The sequence below is a fragment of the Pinus tabuliformis genome, chromosome 5_2 (assembly GCF_031772625.1).
Source record: "Pinus tabuliformis cultivar Carrire ecotype Pingquan chromosome 5_2, CPIR1, whole genome shotgun sequence".
In the NCBI taxonomy this organism is placed as follows: Eukaryota; Viridiplantae; Streptophyta; class Pinopsida; order Pinales; family Pinaceae; genus Pinus; species Pinus tabuliformis.
This window is the reverse complement of record NC_142306.1, coordinates 744,582,931-744,597,106: the sequence shown is the minus strand read 5'-3', so window position 1 is coordinate 744,597,106 and position 14,176 is coordinate 744,582,931. Positions and strand designations below refer to the sequence as shown.

At 40.5% G+C, this 14,176-nt stretch overlaps 1 protein-coding gene across 2 annotated transcripts in view; it reads left to right on the top strand.

Annotated features, from left to right (window-relative positions):
• Window positions 1-14,176, top strand: part of LOC149161382 (bifunctional nitrilase/nitrile hydratase NIT4A-like) — a 162,254-nt gene that overhangs the window by 106,122 nt on the left and 41,956 nt on the right. The window contains exon 1 of one of the 2 annotated variants that reach the window (XM_089436979.1): window positions 3,167-3,360. The exons of the other annotated variant lie outside the window; for it this stretch is intronic. The gene's annotated coding sequence lies outside the window, so the exon portion shown is untranslated. Of the gene's footprint in view, window positions 1-3,166; window positions 3,361-14,176 lie in introns of those variants that run through there. 2 annotated transcript variants of the gene reach the window in all.

The following is a 14,176-nucleotide window of genomic DNA, read 5'->3' as shown; positions in this document are numbered from 1 at the left end:
AGAGTTGTGTTCTTCGATCCAGGTCTTTGACCGTCAAGTTCATCAACATTGTTGTCGTTGAAGCGTTTCGCTACAAGAATTTGGAGTTTCTCCATTTCACTGTCAACCATTTGGCCATTCAAAAAAAAAATATAGAAAAAAATCAAATTCAAGAAAAGAAAATAATGAAAATAAAATAAGTACATATAAATATTAAAAAAAAAGATTTAAAAGATAAGAGGGAATCTTTCCAAGTATATTTAAAACTTTTACATGGAGAAGCCCGTTTTAGAAACAACCCATGGTAATTGCCCATGGTATTTTAAAAGTAAAAGAAAAAAACAAAAGGGATACAAAATCTCTTTACGTGAAAGGTAAGTTTTACTTTTTACTTAAAAAGTATGGTGAACATCGTGACCCTGTTATATGAAAAGATGTGACCTTTATATTTATTAAGTGTGGTGACATCATAAAAGTTTATATTAAGTGTGACTTTTATATTAAGTGTGGTGACATCATAAAAATTTATATTAAGTGGGGTGACATTAAAAAGTTATCAAGGGAGTAATTAAGTATATAAAAAAAGGGACCAATTTATTATTAAAAAAAGAAGTGAAACTATTATTATTATAAGATAATAAAATTATTTTGAAAAGGGGTCTTAATATAAAGAAATACATACATATATAGAGGGCAATAATATAAAGGAGTATTTTTTTTAATAAAAGGGTATTTAAATTTTTAACAATCCACATTAAAGGAGAATATTTGAAAAATATATATAGAAGAAATAAGGGATATTTTATAATAAAAATAGCTCCAGTTGACATATTGTTTACGTAAAAACATCAACGCAAAATGGAAACTAGTGAGGGAAGATTTCCTACAACCTTTAGTAAATGTGTTAACACACTATTTAAAATCAAAGGATCATTCGCATGAAGAGATATCATAATCTCTATTAGTGCCGCTGAAAAAAGTAATTATGTTAGTCCTAAATGTGCTAACCAATTGGTGATTTCTGAATCAAATATAGTGGAAACGAATATTTTTGGCACATGTAACAAACAATACGACATAAGCAATCTACACCTAAATATTGGAGATTATACTTTTACCTCACAATTCACCGTGAAAACCTTATGTTTTAACGATAGTGACATTGTTTTGGGATCACCCTGGATGGAAACTCTAGGTTCCTTTATTCTAAATACAAAGAAGAAGTTTTTAACATTTTCTTACAAGAAGAAGAAAATAACGCTACAAGGTTTTACACTAAAACCAAATTCAGTAACACAAGAAGATATCTCAAATATTTCAAAAGTAATGTCTCAAGAAGGTAAAAAGGTATTACAAAATATGCAAAAAGAAACTGACAAAATCAATGTTGACAAAAATGAAGAAGTTTCTCGATTTAAAAACCATAGCGAAAAATTACTGTCGCAAATTAAGAAACTCAAGAAGGATAAGAAATCATTAGGAAACAAGGTACAACAACTTATCGAGAAAGAAGCATCAAATGTAGGTATTCAAGTTGATGACAAAACAACAAATACTGATTCAGTGAATGTCACAACTCAGGAAGAAGACAAGCAAGTTGAAGAAAAGACGCGCTTGGATGTTGTAGTTCAAACAATTAACTTCCCAAGAGAATGTTCCATAACCAACCCAACAACATCTTTGCCAGAAAATAAAAATAAAAATTGCCATGTGCCCAATAAGGGAAAATCAAAAAAAGGTTCCCTATCGGCATCCAAATCATGAGAATAGACGAGTCAACCATGTTACATATTTGAACCATTCAGAACCGAATCAACAAACTGATGTTCCAGATAATAGTAATGTAATCTCAATCCAGTCTTATGCTGACAAGTCGTTACAAAATTCCAGTGATCAGAATACTATACAGAAGATTAATCTCGGATGGTCTGATCCCTTCTCAGTGCGACAATTTTGTTTGTCACTTAGAAGATCATATCAGCTTGTATCGACGAAGATGACTGTTCCGAGACAGAAAGACTTTCGAAGCAGAAAAAGAGATCAAGCCTTTTTCATTGACAAGCTTTGAGGACAAAGCTTTTTGAGGAAGGAGGCAATGTAACGAATAAAATATATATAAATAATGTAAAATAATGTAAATGATAATAAGCATAAATAATTATTAGTTAACTAGTAATTAGGCTGAAGAGGCATGTCTAAATGAGACATGACTCTTCATGAAGAGACACTTGCTTGATATATGAGCAAGCCTCTCATTCTCATTGTAATCATTATCATCATTCTTATTCAGACATTTAATATATAATATTTATATCCTCAATGGATAATTTCATATTCCAAGCCTTTTGGAGTAATTAATTTGTAGAAGGAACTTTGTTCGCTTCATGTACACATGCTTGAAGAGTGCTCCTGGACCCTTGTCTTGGTTCCTTGATGCCTTATTTCCTATTTTGAAGGGTGACATCATGGTGGAGATTACTTTGTCCCATGCGTGTGGGTTATCTTGACATTTTGTTACGTTTTAGAGCTATTTCAGGGTTGGTTTGTGACCTTTGACCTAATTTAATGCTGAAATAAACTTTTTTTGGGTTTTTGCTTGGAAAATTAGTGAAATAAGTATTGGTTACTCTCATATAAATAGCGGGGAGTCTTATTCACTTGATCATCGTCATTAATGATCATGCTTCTCTCTTGCTAGAAGTGTACATGAGCTTTTGCCTCTTTTCTACTTGGATGCAATATAGCTCTTTGGCAATGTATCTTGAAGAAGGATTTTTGCTTGAAAAAGGTTTTTTGGGATTGATTGAAGAGATTCTGGTGGAAATTTTGTAAGTTTATTGCTTATCTTCTATATTTTGCATGCCATGTTATGTGAATTAGGGTTTCTTTATGTGCCATGTATAAAAATGCTCTATTTATCTTGAAATGTTGATTCCTTAAGTCATGTAGTAGGTGCTTTTTGTTCCAAGTACTGACATGAACATGGCATTGAATGTGTATGATGTCTATAATTGTTGATGTTGAGAACTGAAGTGGCAGCCTCTATGTATCCAGATTTGTATGTTTTAATGTATGGTTTGAAACATGAGTATCATAACTTATAATTTTCTATGTTTAAGCTCTGTATCTCTACTGCTTTGGACATTTGGTTCAATTGACTGGCTCACTGATTTTTATTATTGTCTCTCATCTTTTGAGCAGATAAAGCAGAAAGATTGATAGCAGAAGGTGCTTCTTATGGGTCACAGTTGCTTGTGTTTCCTGAAGCTTTTATTGGTGGCTATCCTCGAGGTTCTAATTTTGGTGTTATAATTGGAAATCGCTCTTTTAAGGGTCGGGAGGAGTTTCGTAAATACCATGCTTCTGCTATTGATGTGCCAGGTATATATTTTCTCTTCCTTCTTGCCCAAAGTGTGGGTTGGTTTACTACTTGCCTCAACTGTGTCATTAGAATTATCAAAGTTTGGAGAGACGTGAATCCACAGTCATGTAATGTATATTCTCTAAGGGCTACTTGTCTTTCTCTGTTATTCATTTAATCAATAATGTACATAAGGTTATGTGCTACTGCTTAGTTCCCTCCTTTTGTGCAGTCAAGTGCGCTGGGGAGTTATGATGCTAGTGTGCTAGAGAGAGAATAACCCAAAGTACAAGTGTGCTACCTAAGAGATGCACAAGTGGTCATAAAAGAAAGAAATGCCAATCGCAAGAGAATGTCAAACGTGTAGCTTCTTTTAGGCATAAACCACTTTGTAAGAAAGACCAAGAAGATCACAAGATGATACAATACAAATGAGAGTTGTGGTGTGCTTATACAGAGCTCAAGTAGGGCACTACCCCCAAGAGGGTTTAATGAACCTACATGTACAAGTTTGACTAGTCAGCCTTAGCCACGACTTAGAATTATAATAAATGATAATAAGTGATCAAAGGATGGCCTTAGCCATGATTGCAAATATATTCATAATACATGTGAGTGTTCCATAGCCACATGTGAATATTACACCCATAATCCAACATTAACAGGCTCCTCGGAAGTTGCAACTCTTAAGGTATGTTTGTAAATGCTTTTACACAAGGAACAAACATAATATTGTTATATTCAAGTTAGTAAACTAGGCTCGCCACTTACAAAACTTCTAAAAGGCATATTGTCTGGATCCTACATATAGTGTCAATGATTAGAAGTTTCAAAACATTTGTACAAGATGTTTTCTCTATGTTGTTTTTTATTTGGACCATTCTACAGCTGGGCAGAATAGAAATTTACTCCAAACACAATCTTTTACAATACATGTGTCAAATAGCTGCATGGTCAACATTTCTGATGTAATACTTATAAGTCAGAGCAGATGTTCTTGCATTTTCTCCCTTCCAAAAAGGGGAAAACATTTCATGGTTGGAAACTTCTCTCTTATTTAACGTCTTAGACATATTTTTGAAAGTGATTCCTTTAAACTCGAGAAGCATTATAACTGGCCTGAAGGCATTATGATTGGCTTGAAGAGGCCAGGCACCACAAGTGGATTTTGTCTGCAGGTGAAATGGTGAATCAACTATAACAAGCACAACGATCCAGCTAAGCTACCTCAACAGCAGGTGTACTATTCCATCAAGTTTACCCATGATGTGCACCTGGCTTCAACCGCTTCCTCCTATCTCCAGAGGAGTTGAACCTTGTTGGGTGGCCTGACATACCATGGTACCACCATCTTCACTGCTGACCACAACCACATTGACAAACTTAGTCATTTTGATTTGTCATTTTATAAAGAAACAAATTTCTGAACTCCTCCGATAAAGTTTACAGATCACAATCTTTTGCAGATGAATAATAATTTTTAGCTTCCACTGATGGGCGGAATAGTATTAGAAGCTATAGAGGTGAAAGTTTGCAGGAAGGAGAGGATTCTTTTTCTAGAGAGTCAGGAATAACTTGAATATGATTGTATATTCTAGGGTCCATCCTCATAACCTGATCACTGCCAAGTTCCAACTAATCAAGAAAAAATACATTGATCAGGGAATGGTTGTCAGAGAACTAAACAGTTTTCTCTTTATGGAACCAATGACTAAGGGGCCCATCTTCCCTTGTTCAGTTTAGGTATGTTCTATGCTGAGAGCAATTTATTTCAATTTTCACAGTTAGCTCAATATCTTTTCCAGATTAGCAATCACGTCAGCATTAAAGTAAACTGCAGATAGAACATAAACATAAATCGCAAAAGACAAGCCAAGACAAGAGGACACAAAATGTGGCGCTAGCCAGGGACAAACTCCAATGTGGGGAATCATAAATTGCATAAAACAAGCCAAGACAAGAGGACACAAAATGTGGCGCTAGCCAGGGACAAACTCCAATGTGGGGAAACCCTTGATCAATTCTTCTTCTATGTTCTTCAATAGTTCAACAGAGAGAGAGATAGTACATTTACAACAGAAATCAACTCTTTGACTTTCTAGATAAGAGAATAGATCATCTCTACATGAGATCAGTTGCAGACATGCTGCTTCAACTAATTCTCCAAGGTGACTCCTTCACCTATCATTGTGTTGCATCTTGTCCATGTGCTGCACCTCACCGTGCTGCACCATGCTGCACTCATCATCATAGTGTTGGACCTGATGACCATGCTATGCACTTCATGCTGCTGCTCCTGTCACTGTGCTTCTCCAATCACTGGGCTGCACTCATCACGGATCTGCACTCTATGTTGCACTCATCATCACTATATCCAATCATGTAGCTGCATCATACATACTGCTGTACTATGCATCACGTCATGCTGCACCCTTTTTACATTATGCTGCATTGCTACCCATCACTGTATGCTGATAGCACTATGCTGTACTAGCTGCTGTCCCATAATATGTCCAACTACACCAACATGCCCAAATAGTCCAATTAGGCCATGCTATCATTTGTTTGCACAGCTGTTTGCTGCACCCCTGGTTAGGGCACTTGCAGCAGCCCTAGTTTCATCCCACAGTCAACAAACTAACCCTTTAAAGGCTGCGGCATACCCTCATAGGTCTCCTCCTCACCCACACTGCTTTCTCAGGGTGCTGTCCACCCTTGACAGCCCTCACACAACCTCTAGTTGTGTGCTATGGCCTGCAGCCTACCACAACAGATTGCTGTAGCAACATACCTCTGAAAATGTGCCAAAATAACTTCCAAACAGCAACGTATTTGACCCTTAGGAACTCGGCCTAACAGTCAGCCTTCTCGGCCCTCTTCACAGCAAACTCGGATCCTGATTATATTACTATTCCAACCCTAGGACTATCTGCACTTACCTCAGCCACTCGGCCTCCTGTAGCAGACTTCGGATCCCTGTTTTCCCACGTTGTCCAGACTCTAGGTTGTTGCGGCTAGGGTATATCCATGTCACCCTTAGGTAGGGCAGCGTAGGGCCTCCTCTAGTTGCTGGTTGGGGCCTTCCCTTTGCTGCGGATTAGGGCTCCCTTTAGCTGCGGATTAGGGCTCTCTTTGGCTGTGGATTAGGGCTCTTCTAGTTGCGGATTAGGGCCTCTTACATCTGCGGTTAGATCTCCTAAAAGTCTGCGGCTAGGGCTCTCCTAGATGACCCTTCTTTAGGGCTGCGTAGAAGGCATCTCCTCTAGGCCTCCTCTTCCACTAAAAACCCAAACAAGTGGAGAGTGAGATCACAAGAGATGATATCAAATGACTTGAAGTCCTCCTTTATTTATACTAAAATGTTGAGCACAGATGGGGTATATTTGGTTGTTGGCCGACCTTGACGAATTTCCCATAACACAAATAAATTCATATCTCCATGAATACTTATTGGAATCAGATGATCTTTAGATCAATCCTACACCTCTCGATGAGAGGGATCCAAGGAAAATATCAGCTGCCATAAATAAGATGACCCACATGGAGTTTGGCCCTAGTTGCCAATTTTAAAACACCCTCTCAACTAGGGAGAACTCCATCCGCTGATCCATCTGTCCGACTGTACTATCTCTGCCATCAGTGCTCTGCACTGCTCTGCTCTACTCTACTCTGCTCTGCTCTGCTCTACTCTGCTCTGCTGAACCATGAAGAAGAAGAATTGATCGAGAATGTCTCATACCATTCTCTACTGACCCGAAGTCAATTTCATATGAGGAGAGTCTGTCATACCACTCTTACTGATTCGAAGTCAATTCCTTTGATCCCAAATCAATATCACAAGAGGGTGTCTCAAGCCACTCATACTGATCCAAGATCAGTTTCATTAATCCCAGATCAATGGAGGTCATCCTAGCATAGGGAGTACGGTAGATACAACGATGCGTCCATCGATAGTACTACTATGGTCCCTAACCCCATTTCCCTGCTCATTGATTAGATGAGAGGTACTTTCCATGAGTCCCATACTGCATGGGTAGGATGCCTCGACAGGAGAACTAATCATCCTGCCCACAGGAGAACGAATCATGCTGTCCCACAGTTGCCATGGGAGAACTAATCATCCCGACCCATAGGAGAACTAATCATCCTATTCCATAGTTGTCATGTGAGAACTAATCATCCCGGCCCACAGGAGAACTAATCATCCTGTTCCATAGTTGCCACGAGGTATCACAGGGAAAGGTTGAACCTGTAACCCTGTACATAGCGGACCACTAGGGGAGGGTGAGTTGCCCTATGGTCGTATGTCGCTCCAGTAAGTACCCCAAGCCCCCCAGAGCTCCCAGAGCTCAATGCATGCAACATGCATGACCCTTATATGAAGGTCTCTCAACGACTCCAAGTCGTTCAGGAAAGTCACAGATTTGACCTTTCCTCGGGGCTTTGACAAAATGTCTGCGACCTGTACATCAATCTCAATGCGATGGAGCCTCCTCGCTCATTGACTTACCGTATCCTAGATAAGGTAGTATCTGATGTCTATCTGCTGGAGCAATCATCGAATACGAGATTCATCAATAATCAAATCCCCCCCTAGTTGTCACAAAGAATCACAGTGGTATTCATCATTTGTACAAACAGCTCACTGAAGAGCTTCCACAACTAAGCAGCTTCACACGAGATCATACTCGTAGCTATGTATTCGGTCTCAGCGGTGCTTATAGCAACGGACTTCTGCTTCTTGCTTATCCATGATATTGAAGCAAAATCCAGAGAGAACCAGCACTGAGAAATGCTCTAGTGATTCTCCACACTGCCTGCCCAGTCAACATTCGAATAATCATGCAGCTTCATATTTCCGGCAGTGTATCTCAATCCATGAGAGATTGTGCCCTGAAGATATCTCAAAAGATTCTTGGCACCAATCTAGTGAGGCTCAACCAAATATGAGCTCACTATGCTAACTACAAAGCATACATACGGATGGAAGTTCACCAAGAACATCAATGTAGATGAGTTTATGAAACTCAAAGGCATTTCCCAAATCTGGTCCAGCATCACCATCATATAACTTCTGAAAGTTAAGATCCTCGAGGTAGTCACAGGCTTGCAGTTTACCATTCCATATCTGGAATCCAACTCTCTTACTTCTGCAAGTGAGAGGGTCTACACCTGTCAGAAATAGGTCGTTCTCAGAAGGTGTCGATATGAGAGGTTTATCATCCACGACCTTCAAACAATGGTTTGGATCGGCTTCACTCTTAGTGAATCTCAGCTTCATTAGACAACTATCAATCCTCTCATATTAGGCCCGAGGTGTTTTACTTCAAGCCATAGGGGGCTTTCTTCCACCTGTATACATGAGATTCCCAATCATGAATCTCAAACCCCTCGGGTTGTTCCAAACCTGTGGACTTGCTACATGAGGGGAATGGTCCCCTTGTAAGATTTTCCTTTGGTACATCTTAGACATGTATCTTCATGTTTTTCTTGAATTCAGGTATCCGAGTCACCATCTGACTCACATCGGTTAGGGTCTCATAAAATAGATCTCAAGTGTTATAGATGAGATATGCATGATCCCCAATGGACCATCCTGCAACTTGACACAAATTGCCAACCTTGAACCCATGAGTAAAAGCATCTTTGAAAATTTCATTTTCAAACACGTACCTTCCATCGATGAATGCCACCTTGTAACCTTTGACTTCCATTGCCGAAATGGACACCAGGCTCTTCTTGTGATCATGTACATAAAAGAGATTCTGTAAATGAATCGAGCTACCCTCATTCAATTGCAGGATAACATTCCCTATACCCTTTCCGGGATAGGTGGCATCGGCTCCAAGTATAATCCCACGATTCTTTCCATCTCTACCAAATTAGAGAGAGCACCCTTTTATTTGATGAAGTGCCTTGAAGCACTATAATCGATAAGCCAGATTCCCTAAGAGTCTGAAGGAGAGGGCCAATACAAGATAGTGCTTCTTTATCTTATCAGAAACAACATTTGATTCTTCATACCTGGGGTTCCTTGCTTTCTCTGAAGAGTCGGCCGTTTCCTTGATGACCTGCACTGTCATTCCTCTGATCATTGAAGATGTCCCTGGAATGATTGTTATCATCATCAAGTGATGTGTCCTTGCCATTCGGACACTTCTTCGCATAATGGCCAAACTAGTTATTTGCCTTTCCTTCCACCCTGAGATCCGGTCTTCCGAATGAAGTGATCTTTAGGTAGGCCATATTCCGCTGCGCTAATCTGATAATATTCTCTGCTTCGATTTCACCCTTGGTGAATTAGAAGAGGGATGAGGAATCCATTGATCCTTTTGTCCTTTCCCAATTGCCTTCAGTGATTGCTCTTTCCCTCTTGCTTGGGCTTTGTCTTCACCTCAACTCTGATACCATTTTAATTTTAGGTATGTTCTATGCTTAGAGCTATTTATTTCAATTTTCACAGTTAGCTCAATATCTTTTCCAGATTAGCAATCACATCAGCATTAAAGTAAACTGTAGATAGAACATAAACATAAATCGCAAAAGACAAGCCAAGACAAGAGGACACAAGATGTGGCACTAGCCAGGGACAAACCCCAATGTGGGGACCGTTGATCAATTCTTCTTCTATGTTCTTCAATAGTTCAACAAAGAGAGAGTGAGAGAGAGATAGTACATTTACAACAAAAATCAACACTTTGACTTTCTAGATAAGAGAATAGATCATCTCTACATGAGATCAGTTGAAGACATGCTACTTCAACTGATTCTCCAAGGTGACTCCTTCACCTATCATTGTGCTGCATTTCGTCCATGTGCTTCACCTCACTGTGCTGCACCATGTTGCACTCATCATCACAGTGTTGGACCTAATGACCATGCTATGCACTTTGTTAAATTATGGTATGTTCTATGCTTAGAGCAGTTTACTTATCTTTCTTATTATTATCCATAGATTAGCAATCACATGTACATAAGTAAAGTGCAGATAGAACATTAAACCATCAACAGAAAACAAGCCAAGACAAGAGACACAAGATGTGGCGGTTAGCCAAGGACAAACCCCAATATCGGGAAACCCTTTGATCAAATCTTCTTTTATCTTCAATAATTCAGCAGAGAGAAATAGTACAAAAATCTGATTTATATCAGTAGCAACAAACCCTAGATCGGCGGCATTAGCATAAGCGGCATGAGCATCAAAACTAGGGCAGTCAATATCTTCCAAACCGGAGGTCAGATCACCTTGATTCTTGTGCCAAAATTGCGGATTTCCAAGGAGAGTCAGCTTCACCTACTGCGCAGTCAATAGAGAGAGAGAATGCTGGTCAATGCTGGTCAAAGTTCCAATCTGCAGTTTGTAAACCCTTAGAAAACTGCATCCTTCCTTCCCACGTGTGAGAGAGAGACCTATCTGTGTAGGAGAGAGAGAGATTCTTTTCTGCACAGAAGAGAGAGAGAGATGGATGAGAAGTGTGTATCCAAATGAGGAGGAGACATCCTGTATTTATATGCAAACGTTGATGATGAATAGATGTGTCTGTTGGGCTTCTAAGCCTACATAAGTTGCTGGCCGACTTTGGCAATTTGACCAGAATAAAAAATAAATTCATATCTCCATAAATACTTATCGGAATCAGATGATCTTTAGATCAATCCTACACCTCTCGACGAGAGAGGAATCTAGATAAAATATTATCAGCCACGAATAAGGTGATCCTCATGGAGTTTGGCCCTAGTTGCCAATTTTAGCACTCCCTCTCAACTAGGGAGAACTCCATTTGCAATTCGTCTGACCGTCGCTACTATTCATCCATCAAATGCACTATCCTGTACAACTTGACCCCTGCTCTGCTCTGCCCTACTCTGCCTTGCTATGCTCTGCTCTGCTCGAACTATGAAGAAGAAGAAGAAGAAGTGATCGAGGATGTATCATACCATCCTCCACTGACCTGAAGTCAGTGTTAGAGTGTGTACCATTGGTCCCAGACTAGTCCTCTACTGACTCGAAGTCAGTGTCATAGTGGGTACCAATCTCACTGGTCCCAGACTAGTATCATTGATCCCAGATCAATGAAGGTCATCCTAGCATAGGGAGTACGGTAGATACAATGATGCGTCCATCGGTACTACTATGGTCCCTATCCTCATTTCCCTGCGCATTGATCAGATGAGAGGTACTTCCCATGAGTCCCAGATTGCATGGGTAGGATGCCTCGATAGGAGAACTAATCATCCTGTCCGCAGGAGAGTGAATCATCCTGTCCAATGGATGCCACAGAGAACTAATCACCTACAGGAGAACGAATCATCCTGTTCCACAACTGCCATGGAGAACACATCATCCAGGCCCACAGGAGAAATAATCATCCTGTTCCATAAATGCCACGGAGAACGAATCATCCTGGCCCACAGGAGAACTAATCATCCTGTTCCATAGTCGCCATGGGGTGTCACAGGGGAAGGTTGAACCTTTTACCCTGTACAAGGTGCACCAACAAGGGATGGTGAGTCACCCTGTGGTCATATGTCACTCCAAGAAGTACCCTGTGCCCCCTGGAGCTCCCAGAGCTTAGTACATCATAACGAGGGTCTCTGAACGACACCAAGTCGTTCTCGGAAAGTCAGGAATTCGACCTTTCCTAGGGGCTTTGTCAAAATGTCGACGACCTGTTCATCTGTACCGATATGTTGGAGCCTTATAGCTCCCCGCTGCACCATATCTCAAATATAGTGGTACTTGATATCGATATGCTTGGAGCGATCATGAAATATGGGATTCTCTAATAAACGAATCCCGCTCTGGTTGTCACACAGGATCACGGTGGTATCCAATGTAAATCCAAACAGCTACCTGAAGAGCTTTTGTAACCAGACTGCCTCACAGGTGGCCATGCTAGCAGTAATGTACTCTGCCTTGGCGGTGCTCAAAGCCACCGACTTTTGCTCCCTGCTCATCCAGGATATTGAAGCAGATCCCAAGGAGAAACAACACCCGGAAGTGCTCTTACGGTCCACAACACTGCTTGCCCAATCGGCATCAATATATCCAAGTAGTCTCACATCTCTGGCAGTGTATCTTAATCCATGAGTGATTGTGCCACGAAGGTATCTCAACAGATTCTTGGCACCAATCCAATGTATGTGGTGAGGTTCAACCATATGTTGACTTAATGTGTTGACTACAAAGCATATATCTGGATGGGAGTTTACTAAGAACATCAATGCTCTGACGAGTTAACGATACTCGGTGGCATTTCCTAAGATAGGTCCAGCAGCACTACCGCTTAACTTCGTGAAGTCAAGCTCCATTGGGGTAGTTACGGGCTTTCAGTCCACCATACCGAATCTTTCCAGTATCTTCACCACATATTTTCCTTGAAATAGGAAAATCTCCCCTGGCTTCTGTTAGACTTCAAGTCCTAGGAAATAGTGCATCAGTCCTAGGTCCTTCATTTCAAACTTAGAAGCCAACTCCCTCTTACATTTGTGAATGAGAGGGTCTGCACCTGTTAGAAAGAGGTTGTCAACATAGAACACCAGTATGAGAGGTTTGTCATCTACAACCTTAAAGTAAAGGTTAGGGTCGGCTTCACTCCTAGTGAATCCCAGCTTCATCAAATAGCTATCGATCATTTCATACCATGCTCGGGGTGCTTGCTTTAGCCCATAGAGGGCCTTCTTCAACTTGCACACATGAGATTTTCGATCATAAATCTCAAATTCTTCGGGTTGCTCCACATAGACCTCTTCTTTAATTGAACCATGCAAGAACGCGGTCTTAACATCCATCTGATGTAGGTTCCATCCTTGTGTAGCAGCAAGGGCTATGATTGAGCGGATGGTGTTATATCGGGCAACATGTGCAAATATCTCGTCATAGTCTATACCTTCCTTCTGGGAGAAGCCATGAGCAACAAAATGAGCCTTATACTTTTCCGTGCTTCCATCAGCTGCATGCTTTATCTTGTAAAGCCATTTAGAGGGGACAATTGTTTTGTCCTGGGGTCTGGGGGCCACATCCCAGACATCGTTCTTCATTATAGACTCATATTCTTTGGTCATAGCATCCTTCCATACTTGATGCTTGACGGCATCTGTGAATGATGAAGGCTCATTTTGGATGATCGTGCTTATGATGGTCAGGTATCCCTGATCTCTGTTTGGCTTCTTACTTTCACGGAAGGTTCCTCGGGGTGTGGTGTGTCCTTTAGCATCATCAAGTGTCCCCTTAAGCCATGAAGGCCTCTTCCTAGAAGAGGAAGGCTCAAGCGGAGGAGGATCAATAGGATCCATGGGTTCTTCCACATCAGGCATTGTCTCATCTTCTTTTTCTTTCAGTTCCCCGTTGTCAGCTTCTTGAGAGCTCCTCAAAGTAGGAAGATTGTCTACCTTGCTAAGGCCATATCTTCGTCAAAGGTGACATCATGACTAATCATGACTTCCCTTTGATGGGCTACATAGATTCTATAGCCTTTAGTATTTTCACTATAACACACGAAGATTCCTTTCTTTCCAGATGCACCCAATTTATTCCTTTTCTCTTTCAACACATGAAAATATACAGGGCTTCCAAAAATTCTAAAATGAGAGATGTCAGGTTTCTTACCGGTGAACATTCCTTCAGGAGTCTTGGAACCCAATGCTTGATGAGGGCATCGGTTTTGTACATATACGACGATGTTTGTAGCTTCGGCCCATAGAAACTTCAGAAGTCTTTGATCATGAAGCATAGCACGAACAACTTCCATGATTGTACGATTCTTCCTTTCCGCCACACCATTCTGCTCAGGAGTATATGGTGTAGTAGTCTCCCTCTTAATGCCAGCCTCTTTA